General features: G+C 47.3%; 1 protein-coding gene across 5 annotated transcripts in view; it reads right to left on the bottom strand.

Moving 5' to 3' along the window:
- LOC146177308 (uncharacterized) overlaps window positions 1-13343 on the bottom strand; it is a 141975-nt gene that overhangs the window by 61539 nt on the left and 67093 nt on the right. The gene's annotated exons all lie outside the window — the stretch shown is intronic.

The raw sequence follows: 13343 nt of genomic DNA, 5'->3' as shown, positions 1-13343 counted from the left end.
CAAGCCCAGACTTGACTCTCTCAAAAGGCGTTCGAGAAAGCCGCTGGACTAATACCACTCACTCATTAGGCAGTGATCACTACATTTTATGCACTGAGCTCTCCATCTCTTCCCTCACCCCACCCAAACGCAATCGGGCCTGCGTGGTCGATTGGGATCGATTTCGCCGCATCCGGTAAAACGCACCGGACACCACTGTGGACTTGGAGGCCTGGGTGGCTTCTCTCACACAGGATGTAGAGTCGGCGACATCCACTATCCCGGAACCAGAGGACACTTCGGCTACGGATAGTCGCCTTCTCCACATGTGGGACGCACACGCCAGCCTTCAGAAACGCTGGCTGTCCCAAAAGCATAATCGCACCCTCAAACGGCGAATTTCCCGCCTTGTGAAAGAAATTGAAGCTTATACAAGGGACCTCGCTCCCCAGCAGTGGGGGCAGGTCTGTGACCGCATGAGCGGTAATCTAGGCCTTAAAGACACCTGGTCGCTTTTACGCTACCTCCTTGATCCTGGGCACGCCAAGGCCACGCAGCGTAAGAATATTACCCGCATTATTCATCAGCTTCCCCTAGACGATGACGCCCTCCTTCAGACCTTAAAAGATCAGTACGTCACTACAACCCCCTCTACCCCCCTCCCTTCCTACACCGGTTCTCCCAACCCTACCCTTGATGAGAAACTCTCTTCAGCTGAAGTCAGGGCGGCGATGCACCGCCTCAGGACATCAGCTCCGGGGACGGACCGAGTCACAAATAAGATGCTTCGTAACTTAGATGACCCGTCTGTCGATGCGGTCACGAACCTTTTCAACCAATGCTGGCGCATGGGAACCCTTCCGGCCCAGTGGACACACGCCCGTATCACATTTATCCCTAAACCCGGCAAACCACTCGACATCAAGAATCTCCGACCCATATCTCTAACTTCCTGTCTTGGCAAACTCTTTGAACATGTTGTGCTGGCACGCCTCCACAACCACATAGATGACCACAACCTCTTCGCTGACACAATGATCGGCTTCCGGCCACATCTCTCCACGCAGGATGCTATGCTGCAACTGTCAGAAGATGTCCTTCACCCCCGCCACGCAAAGCGCACCCGAGCAATTCTCGCCCTAGATCTCACAAAGGCCTTTGATAATGTCCGTCACGCAGGCATTTTAAATGCTCTCTCATCGCTTCAAGTCGGCTCGCGTGTCCACCAGTACATATCCGCCTTTCTTAGTCATCGCACAGCCGAAATCACCATCGGCTCGCTCTCATCTCCATCTTTCAAACTCGGTAGCATTGGCACCCCACAGGGCTCTGTCCTCTCTCCACTGCTTTTTAATATTACCCTTATCCCCATGGCACACACCCTCAACGAAATCCCTGCCCTGTCCCACTCCTTATACGCCGATGATATTACACTGTGGACCACCACAGGTAGCATTGGCGCCATGGAAGATACAATACAGGCCGGAGCAGACATTGTAGTATATTTTGCCACAAATGTCGGCTTGGCTTGTTCCCCTACCAAATCGGAGCTTCTCATACTCCGACCACCTAGGTGTCGTACAGACAAAGGCCCTCCTCCCCCCATCTTCTTGACAATTGACAACACCCGGACACCAGACGTGGATAACATCAGGATTCTTGGTATTCTGATACAAAACAATGGCAAGAATACCGCAACCATCACTACGCTGACGGTGATGGTTCATCAAACAATCCGCCTCATTCGCCGCATAGCCATTCGCCATCGCGGCATGCGCGAGCATGACCTCAGACGCCTGGTACAGGCATTTGTCCTGAGCCGTGTTGTGTACTCGCTCCCCTACCTTTTCCTCACGTGGGTGGAGGAAGACAAGGTTAACGCCCTTATCCGACAGGCATACAAGGCCGCCCTCAACTTACCCCGCTACACTTCCAATGAACGCCTTCTTCACATGGGCATCCATAACTCCCTAACTGAGCTCACAGAAGCCCACCGCTCAGCCCAGTTGGAGCGATTATCATCTACCCTCACCGGCCGGAACATCCTTGCTCGCATCCATCTCTCACCTCCCGGTCACTGCTCTACACAGCATACACTTCCCACTGCGATACACCGCGTTCTTAAGGTGCATCCCCTGCCAAAGAATATGCACCCAGAGCACCATGTCACTCGCTGCAAGGCACGCGCAGAAGCTCTTCGCAAGCACTATGGCTTCCAGCCAGAGACCGTTTACGTAGACGCTGCCTCATACCCCTCCCGCCCAGCGTTCGCCCTCAGCGCTGTTTCCAACTCTTTGCAACTGGTCGCGGCCGGTACAACTTTTGCCTCCACTTCCCTGGAGGCGGAGGAGGCGGCGGTTGCCCTCGCCATAGCTACCACCCGAGCCACAACCATCTTTAGCGATACTAAATCCGCCGTACGGAACTTCGCCCGCGGTCGGATCTCTACCCCAGCCTTCCGGTTCCTCGCCTCCCTCTCCCCACCCGAACACCCTATTCAACTAATATGGGTGCCCGCTCACACGGGTCACCCAGGCAACGAAGCAGCTCACTCTTTCGCTCGAGGATACGTCAGCCGAGCAGGGACTGCCACTGCCTGGGGAGATGCTCGCGAGCGCATGGTTACCTATCACGAAATCTCTCTCCATTACCGTGATCAACGAACCATCTACCCTCCTCCTCAAAAATCTATGACTAAGCTACAACAGGTGACGTGGCGCCAGCTTCAGTCCCGTACATTCCCATCCCCTGCTTTCTTATCTTTGATCCATCCAGGACTGTTCTCGCCGCAGTGCACCCTGTGTGGGGCACCTAAAGCTGATTTTGAGCATATTATGATCAAATGCTCGGAATTCCACCCTCCAGCCACTTGGCAACTCTCCGACCTCGAGCGATGGGAGGCTGCGGTGTCCAGCTCTGACCCGGCCGTTCAAAAGCGGCTGACAGACTGGGCTTTGGGTGTCGCTGGGAAGCACCAGCTTCCGGCCACAACACGCAGCCAAGAGCCGACCCATCATTAGCATGTATTCCCTTAAGGCTCCCAAATATAAAGTTTTTCACCACCACAACCCCTTTTGTTTGGAGTCACGAGCAAGATGCTGCTTTTACCGAGTTGCGTCTCCGTCTCCAATCGCCGCCTATTCTAGCCCATTTCGATGAGCACGGTGAAACAGAAATCCACACTGACGCCAGTAACATTGGCCTTGGGGCGGTTCTCGTGCAACGTCAAGAGGGTGTGGAACGAGTCGTCGCCTATGCCAGCCGTACTTTATCCCGCGCCGAGATGAACTATTCAACTACTGAGAAGGAATGCCTCGCCATTATTTGGGCTGCTGCAAAATTTCGCCCCTATCTTTATGGTCTCCCATTTAAAGTGTTCACTGACCACCATTCCTTGTGTTGGCTGGCCAACCTGCGTGACCCATGCGGCCGCCTGGCGCGATGGAGCCTTCGCCTACAGGAGTTTGACCTCACTATAGTCTGTAAGTGCGGACATAAGCTTGAAGATGCTGACGCGCTCTCTCGTGCGCCCGTCGAGCTCGATTCACCACAGACGGGTGACTCTGGCAGTTTTCTCTGAGCTGTTGATGCTTCAGATATGTCTTATCAGCAGCGTGCTGATCCAGAGTTACGAGCCCTGATCGATTATTTAGAAGGTCAGCCAGCCACAATACCTAAGTGCTTTTCTCGGAGCCTCTCAACTTTCTGCCTGGGAAGTGGTGTGCTCTATAAGCACAGCTCTAGATCCGAGTCGAGAACGTACCTCCTCGTGGTCCCCGCAGCTCTGCGAGAGGAAATCCTTTCAGCGTGCCACGATGAACCAGCTTCTGGCCACTTGGGCTATACTCGCACACTTGCTAGAATACGAAAGACATTCTACTGGCCCAACCTTGCAACTGTCGTTAAGCGCTAAGCGCTATGTCAAGAGCTGTCGGCAATGTGAGCGTCGGAAGGCTCCGCAATCAAAGCCTGCAGACCTCCTCGTGCCCATAATACCACCACGCGCACCGTTTGATCAAGTCGGCATGGACCTTCTAGGTCCTTTCCCTCGATCCTCCGTGGGCAACCGCTGGATGATCATCGCCACAGACTACCTGACTCGATATGCCGAGACCAAAGCGTTACCTAGTGGTAAAGCATCTGAAGTTGCCCATTTCTTTGTACACCAGATCATGCTACGGCACGGTGCTCCGACCTGTATTATTACTCACAGAGGGACTGCCTTTACTTCACAAATGATGACCGATGTTTTTCATCTCAGCGGTACGGCGCATCTAAAAGCTACTGCTTACCATCCGCAGACCAACGGGCTGACGGAAAGGCTTAATAAGACTATTGCGGACATGGTGGAGATGTATGTCGACGCCCAGCACAAGACTTGGGATGCTCCTACCATATGTGACATTCGCGTACAATACGGCAGTCCAAAAGACGACATGCTTCACGCCGTTTTGCCTAGTTTACGGCAGGGAGGTTCGGACGATGCTGCACGCTATGCTCCCTTGCAAAACAGATACCGAGCTTTCTACCGACGTCGAACACTTTGCCCAAGATGCTGAGCCAGCACGCCAACTAGCACGCGTCCACATCGCCCAGCAACAGGACAAGGATTCACGCCGGTACAACCTCCGCCACAAACAAGCTTCCTACAACACCGGGCACCAGGTGTGGGTGTGGACTCCTGTTCGACGCCGTGGCCTATCAGAAAAGCTGATTTGCCGTTACTTCGGGCCATATAAAATCTTGCGGCGCCTCAGAAACGTTAACTATGAGGTGCTCCCAGATGGCCCAGAGCAGAGAGGCCGTCGGCTACCTCGTCCAGAGACAGTTCATGTCCTACGCATGAAGCCGTATTTTACGCGGTAACTGAACAACGGCATCTGCAAACTTTTTTTTTTCGTTTGCTTTTGTCCACCTGTGTGCACGTGTGCCGTGTGCCTCACGCTTAAGGAGGGAGGAATGCCAGGGGGCGCTCGGAGCGAAAGACGTTGAAGTGGCGCTCGGAGAAAAAGGACGAAATGAATCGGCTCTGGACTCCTGGGACGTACCAAAAGCTTGGAGCGTGTAATTCCACCTGCACCAGCTCTGATAACCTAGCCCTAGTCGCCAATACCGTGACAATATTGAAGTTTTGCTTAACATTGAGCATGTAATTTTATTAGTATTGATAACAACATCGCAGAGGAAAGATTCCTGGCTTAGCGCTTCGGGCAGCCTGAGGTGATTGGTAGTTGCCATAACCATGTGGCACTGGTAACCCTTTAGAGCTCACACTGACGTTCTTGCTCGGGAGTGGAGCCGTGTCGCCGTTGGTGTCGTTACTGCTGTAACTGAGCGAGGAAATAACGAGCCACAATAAAATCACGAACCGAAGAATATTTCTTAAAAATGAAAAAAGAGCGGCAAGCTCTGTACCACTTGCTCGTGACTATTGCCTTCTATTTAAAAATCCTCTTTGGACCAGCAACAACCTTCAGGGCTTTAACATATATGCATACTAGAACCCTCAAATTTATTTGCTTCAGTATATGATAAAAACACTTAGGCATTCGCACTGTAAATTCACATTAAGGGATATTGTATTCGTGGCGTCCGTGTGCTGTGCGATGTCAGCGCACGTTAAAGATCCCCAGGTGGTCGAAATTACTTCGTAGCCCTCCACTACGGCTCCTCTTTCTCTCTATCCACTTTCACTCCCACCTTCCTCCCGTCCCTTAAGGCGCGGTTCGGGTGTCCACAGAGCAAGTGTGACAGTTACTGCGCCTTTCCCTTCCTGTGAACCAATTATTATTATTATTATTATTATTATTATTATTATTATTATTATTATTATTATTATTATTATTATTATTATTATTATTATATTGTATTCGGCCTAAGAACATTTTCAAAATATTACATGACTTTGGAAACTGACCCTAGCTAGTGAAGCTAGTTTAGCAGTGTTGTTAGAGGAACTAGAGGGTATGAAATGGGATCTCATAGGGCTTAGTGAGGTTAGGAGGACGAATGAGGCATCTACTGTAATGAAGGATGCGCATGTACGGTGCTATCGAGGCTTACCAGATAGGCAACAACTAGGAGCAGGTTTCCTTGTCAATAAGTATATAGCGGGTAATATAGATGAATTCTACAGTATTAATGAGAGGGTGGCATTCATCGCAATTAGGCTTAATAAGCGGTATAAACTGAAGGTTGTAGATGCCTATGCATCTACATGTAGTTATGATGACCAGGCAGTTGAAAGCTTCTACGAAGATGTAGAATCAGCAATGTGAAAAGTAAAGACTCAGTATACTGTACTAATGGGCGACTTCAATGCCAAGGTAGGGAAAAAGCAGGCAGGAGACCAGGCAGTAGGTGACTATGGGATTGGTTCTAGGAATAGCAGGGGGGAGTTACTAGTTGATTTTGCAGAGCGCAATAACATAAGAATCATGAATGCCTTGTTCAGCAAACGGAAGAACCGGAAATGGACATGGAAAAGTCCTAATGGGGAGACTAAAAATGAAATTGACTTCATAATGTATTCAACCCCCGCCATTGTGCAAGATGTAGAGGTAATCGGGAAAGTACGATGCAGTGACCACAGGATGGTGAGGTCCCGAGTTAGCCTAAATCTGAAAAAGGAACGCAACAGATTAGTAAGAAAAAATCCCATCAACGAACTAGCAGTGAGGGGGAGGGCAGAAGAATTCAGGATCGCGCTACAGAATAGATACTCCGCTCTAATCGGGGATGGCGACATTACCCTAGAAGCAATGAACAATAACTTCAGAGATATCATTATTGAGTGTGTGGTAGAGGTAGGCGGTAGGATAGATAGAGAGGATAACGGCAAGCTGTTTGAGGAGACGAAAGATTTGATTAAGAAACGCCAGAGTATGAAAGCTTTCATCCAACAGACTAGATCGAATTGGCCGAGATATCAAAGCTAATCAATAAGCGCTAGGTGGCCGATATAAAAAGTATAACATGGAGAAAATTGAGCATGCTGTAAAGAACGGGGGAAGCCTTAAAGTGGTAGAGAAGAAATTGGGCATAGGCAAAAACCAGATATATGCGATAAGGTACAAGGCGGGCAATGTCATCAGGAATATGGACAAGATAGTTAAAGTAGCCGAGGAGTTCTATACAGATCTTTACAGTAGCCGAAGTCGTCAGGACCGTAACGAGGTTAGCAATAGGGAAAAAAAATCAGACGTTCTACCAGTGACAAAGGACGAGGTCAAGAAAGCATTAGAAACTATGAAAAGGGGGAAATCGGCTGGAGAGGGTCAGATAACTGCATATTTGCTAAAGGACGGGAGGGGGGGGGGGTATCATGCTAGAAAAACTGGCCACCCTGTATACGCAGTGCCTGGTGTCATCGACGGTACCGGAACCATAGAAGAATGCAAGCATTATCCTCATTCATAAGAAAGGGGACTCTAAGGATCTTAAAAATTAGAGACCAATCAGCCTACTGTCTGTTACGTATAAGGTATTTACTAAGGTAGTCGCTAATTGAATCAGGACAACCTTTGACTGCAATCAAGCAGGTTTTCGGAAACGGTACTCTACTATAGATCATATCCATACCATCAATCAGGTGATAGAAAAATTCTCGGAATATAACCAGCCCTTATACATAGCATTCATTGATTACGAAAAAGCATTTGACTTAGTTGAAATCTCGGCGGTGATGCAGGCATTGCGAAATCAGGGGGTAGACGAGCCGTACTTAAAACTGCTGGAAGATATATATAGCGGCTGCACAGCAACCATAGTTCTGCATAAAGAAAGTAACAAAATTCCCATAAAGAAAGGTGTTAGGCAAGGAGACACAATCTCCCCAGTACTATTCACAGCTTGCTTAGAGGAAGTATTCAGAGACTTGGAATGGGAGCAGAAGGGTAAATGGAGCATACCTCAGTAATCTGCGATTTGCTGATGTCATTGCCTTGCTAAGCAACTCGGGGGATGAACTGCAAATAATGATTGATAACCTAGACAGAAAAAGTAGAAAGGTAGGCTTGAAAATCAATATGCAGAAGACTAAGGTAATGTTCAACAGCCTCAGGAAGGAACAGCAGTTCATGTTAGGTAGCGAAATACTGGAAGTAGTAGGCGAATATGTCTACTTAGGACAGGTAGTAACCGCAGATCCGGACGATGAAAAAGAAATAAGAACAAGATTGGGATGGAGCGCATATGGCACGCACTCGCAGATTATGACTAGCAGCTTACCGGTATCGCTCAAGAGGTAGGTATAGAACAGTTGCATATTACCTGTACTCACCTATATGGCTGAAACGTGGAGGCGAACCAAGAGAGTTCTACTTAAGTTAAGGACAACTCAAAGAGAGCATGCAGAGTGGGTCAGAGAAGTAACTCAAGTTACCGACATTCTAGTGGAAATTAAGAAGATGAAATGGGCATGGGCAGGACATGTAGTGCGAAGAGAGGATAACCGATGGTCGCTTAGGGTAACAAACTGGATTCCAAGGGAAGGAAAGCGCAGCAGGGGGCGGCGGAAAGTTAGGTGGGCGGATGATGTTAGGAAGTTCGCAAGTGTCAAGTGGATGCAGCTAGCACAGAACCGGGTTAAGTGGAGAAATATGGGAGAGGCCTTCGTCCTGCAGTGGCTATAGTTGGGCATGATGATGATGATGATATGACTTTATTTTGTGACCGTACGAAATGTAGCTTCACGCTGCAAAACGAGATGACACCACCCGTGTAACGCTTGACAATGTCGGGAAAGCGAAGAGCACAGGATCGTGGTATGCAAATTTTACGTGGAGCTTCACTCCCAGTGCGTGACTTGCTTTCACATAAAAGGCCTTAGATGCTAACAAGGGAAAATGCTATTGCGAGCCTTTAAATATTAACATTGTGTTTTAACCAAAGTGTTTATAAAGTAAAGCCAAATCAACTTTTTGCTCCCTTCCATCAACGCGATACGAAACATACATGCGGGATATTGCGATCAGTTCTTGTTGGTTTGAGCTGTTACTTCAACATGTCAGTTTAAAAACATTTTATCACTCCGTATCAAAGAGTTTTTAGATTCTCTTTCAATCTAAAAATTTTACGCTTTTAGTGCGGAATTATATAAAAATTTTGCTTCTGAAATATATAAAACCGAATTCATACTTATGTAAAAATATTCTGGCAGAAATGTATTCCAAATGTATTGTACTTATTTCGTATCGTTTGGTAAGTTTTGGTCGCTATACTTAAAATGCAGAATAAATGCATTATAGATATGCTAGCGATAGAACACTTTATAATTTAAGAAATATGTTAAAGACATAATTGTTGCCAGCATAGTGTATTTCAAACATAATAAAACTATTTTGAACTGTTCGGATCTTATGCAGGATGAAACCTTTTCCACCAATAGACTGACAGTGTGCTTTGAAAGCAATACTAATGTTCTTATAACCTTTCATGCTAGCAGAAAGTGTAAAATGAAATTATAAGTGCATAATGTGGGAAAAATATATATTTCTGCGAAGCCTTGATTACTCTTATAATAAATCATGACTAATATGCACGTTTCGAAACGGGGAAATACATTGCCTAAACTCCACTAGAATTATACTTAGGAATGGTGTGCGAAAATAAAGATACGCCAAGGATTCCCTTTGTGTCGGCATTTTTGCACTTGCTACCGAGCTTTGAAACATTTGCGCGAGTTGACATTCCAAATATTTCAAGTCGAAAGACGAACCTTAATTGCTAGCCCTATTAATGATAACTCATATTTATGTGCGTACGCGCGGAAAAATTGATGGCGCAAAAGGGAGCACCAGGTTTCCTTGAGCCATATATATTATCTCTCGCAGAAGTCATTGCGGTACCACGTATGAGAGCCTTCGTATCTGATTTGCTCCATTCTTCGCGCAGCGTTTCAAGGACTGCCATACTATTATGCGTTTAAAGAAGCAAGCTAATGGGGATCAAGTTATACGCCACATACGACAGAGATTAGAGCTGCAGCAATTAGTGCGCATTTTAAAGACAGTTTTCAGCGTTGAGAAATTTTGAAAATATACTTGAAATTAAATATTTTTATATTTAGGAACTACATTTTGAATACATTGCCAGAGTATTTAAAACGCATGTGTATTTTACGTAATTTAAATATGCTCAAGCATACTTTCACGTCTGGCATTTGCGACCGATTTTAAAACATATTTTCAAGTATCATAAAAGACATAAGATTTGTAAAGGGGAATTATTTGTTCTATGAAAAGTACGGTTTAAATGCACTGCCAAAATGCTAAACTCACGTGTGCATTTCGCGTGTGTTCGAAATATGCTCCAGGCGTATTTTCCGGTCTAGCACTTTCGTCATATTTTCAAACAAGTTTGTAATATCGAGAGAGACTTGAAATGTGCTTGTGACGAATGAACGTTACTTTTACAGGAAAAGATTTTAATTTGTTACACACATGCTAGACATGTACGTTTATTTTTCACATATTTGAATTTTTTTTGCTAGAAGTCTAAATTCAAATTTGAAACTTTTGGCATATCATAAAGGTAAAAGAGATGTTTCCAATATTCTCCACGAAATTTGCCAGATCTATTTCAAATACATATTTAGCGCATTCGTGCATTCCTACGTACAAATTATATTTATAATGCGTTGCAAATATCTCACTATGTATTTCAAACGTTATTCCATTGTTCTAAGGGTAACGTAATTTGACCAGATTGTAGAGAATTTGTGCGTGACGAATCATAACGGCTAAGCTACGACGGCGAGTAGATAATGAAGCAATATATGCCCTTTTTCTTTCTGTCTATTATGAGGTGTGTTTTCTAAAACAATTCATTGGTCAGATCACCAGAGACCTCATATTTTGTAGGAAAAGTATATGGCTTGTTTGGTTTGGTTTGTGGGGTTTAACGTCCCAAAGCAAGTCAGGCTAAGATATGTCTTAGCGGAGGTCACCGGAAATTTCGACCACAAGACGTTATTTAACGTGCGCTGACATAGCACAGCGCACGGGCGCCTTGCTTTTTTGCTTGTCTCGAAAAATCGGACGCTGAGGCGGGGATTCGATCCCGTCTCGTTGGGCACAGCAGTCTAGCCACCTAACCACAGCTCCACCTCGACGGGGTGCTTACTTGTGGATAAGGCAATGTGAGATCAAACGATCGTAAGTATTGAGTTGATTTATACGAAAATTATTTCATAGCGCAGGACATGGAGTACAATAATGCAGGTTATAATAGTTATCACCGCATTTTAATAGGAAGATAGCAGCAGAAACAAATCTTGTTGCATTAAACTGGTGCACAGCCGATAAAGTGCTCTGGAAATGAGTACTCCGAAAACTTAGGTCCTGATTTATGGAAGCACGTTGAGTTGTCGCAGTACACAGTGCTGAAGGCCTCACTCAGAAAAAAACCTTTTCGACGTTATTGACAGCTTGTGGCGCCAACAGTGAAGATCAGTTCAGTTCAGTCGTTCAGTCGTATCCGGCTCTTCGTGACCCTATGGACCATATCACGCCACTCTTTCCGGTCTCTCACTATCTTCCTAACATCACATAACTTCATTTGCAGCGCCTTGAGAATGAGATCTAACCATCGCGTTCGCTGCTACCCCTTCTCTGGTGACCCTCAATCTTTCCCAACATCAAATCTTTCTCCAGCGACTCCTCTCTTCTCATCAGATGACCACAGTAGCTGAGCTTTAACTTTAGAATTTGACCCTCCAACAGTGAAGATAATGCCCCTAAAACGTAGGAGTATGCAGAGTATATGACCATGCCTATCTGAAGCAGCGGCATGCTTGCGACACGCAGAGACAACCCTTCAAAACGAAGTAAAAGAGGCCAATATCTCTCGGTGCGACTGCCTGGCCTCGGAGTAGCAGCTGCCGCTAGCGACGCCCGGTCTATTACCTTTGAATGTCTCCAAGCAGGTGGCCATCACCCGCCTTGTTTCTGAGCATTGCCTGCCTGCCCGCTTTCTCTGCCAACGTTTAAAATGAAATTCGATTAAACTTGTATATTAATGAATCGTAAATGGCTACATACAGCCTGGGTAAGTAGCATTATATATATATATATATATATTGTTACCTGGAAACGCGGGACCAAAGTGATGTGCCCACTGACGAAGACGACGACCGAGGAACACGGGTACGACAAAGCGGAAAAAAAAAGAGGACGACGCTGACAGAGTGGACACTGCACGGCTACTCAAGCGTCAAGTCTCAGCGTCAAGTTCAGCCCATCGTAGTGCTGATACATTAAGTACATTCCCGTAACATCTTGGTGGAGGTCGCGGGTTCGACACAATCTGAAGCTGGATCTCCGCAGTGGCCGTCACCTCGGAACCATCACGATGACAACCGACCCGCCTCCATCTACCTCCGCAACTCCAACAGTCGTCGTTGCCCACCCCCGTGACCCTGGCCCATTCTGCGGTACAGATGAGGTCGATGTCGAGGACTGGCTTTCGCTTTATGAGCGTGTTAGCCAGCACAACAGGTGGGACGCCACGCTGATGCTGGCCAATGTCATCTTCTACCTTACTGGCACGGCACGCGTGTGGTTCGAAACGCATGAAGCAGAAATACCCGCCTGGGATATTTGCAAACAAAAACTCCGTGACCTGTTCGGAAAACCGGTTGGCCGTCAACTCGCCGCCAAGAGGGACCTCGCCAAACGTGCTCAGACATCTACCGAGCCTTATATTACGTATATACAAGGCGTTCTGGCCCTCTGCCGAAAAGTCGATAAAGACATGCCAGAACCTGATAAGGTGGGGCACATCCTCAGAGGCATAGCCGACGATGCCTTCAATCTTCTACTCTGTCGGGACTGTGCTACGGTTGACTCCGTTTTGCAGGTTTGTCGACATTTCGAGCAGGCCAAACACAGACGCATTGCACGTCGCTTCGATCGACTCCCCAACACTGCCCCTACCTCCACGTGCGAGGATCTGCCGACCCTAAGGCAACCTTCCAACACTGAAAATGTGACACGCATCGTGCGTCGTGAACTGGAAGCGCTCGCTCCTGCTGCATCCAACCCGCCCTCCTCGGACAGCAACCTAGCGACGATATCCCTCATTCAAACCGTCGTTCGTCAAGAGGTTGCCAACTTGGGCGTCCCCTCAAGCCACACCGTGGAACACCACAGTTCGAGCCCCGTCCCTCCCATGGTCGCCACCGCTACACCCAGCAACACCTACGCGCCACGCTACCGAACCGCAATCCTAATGAGTGGCGCACCCCTGACGACAGGCCGATCTGTTTCACGTGCTCGCGTATTGGCCACATCGCTCGCCACTGCCGCAGCCGCTGGACATCACCACCTCGACGTTTTCCTTACGTTGACCGCTACTCCAATTAC

This window comes from Amblyomma maculatum, chromosome 10 (assembly GCF_055883805.1).
Source record: "Amblyomma maculatum isolate TAMU_Amacu chromosome 10, ASM5588380v1, whole genome shotgun sequence".
Classification (NCBI taxonomy): domain Eukaryota; kingdom Metazoa; phylum Arthropoda; class Arachnida; order Ixodida; family Ixodidae; genus Amblyomma; species Amblyomma maculatum.
The sequence above is the reverse complement of the archived record's forward strand: the minus strand, read 5'-3'. Positions and strand labels throughout refer to the sequence as shown.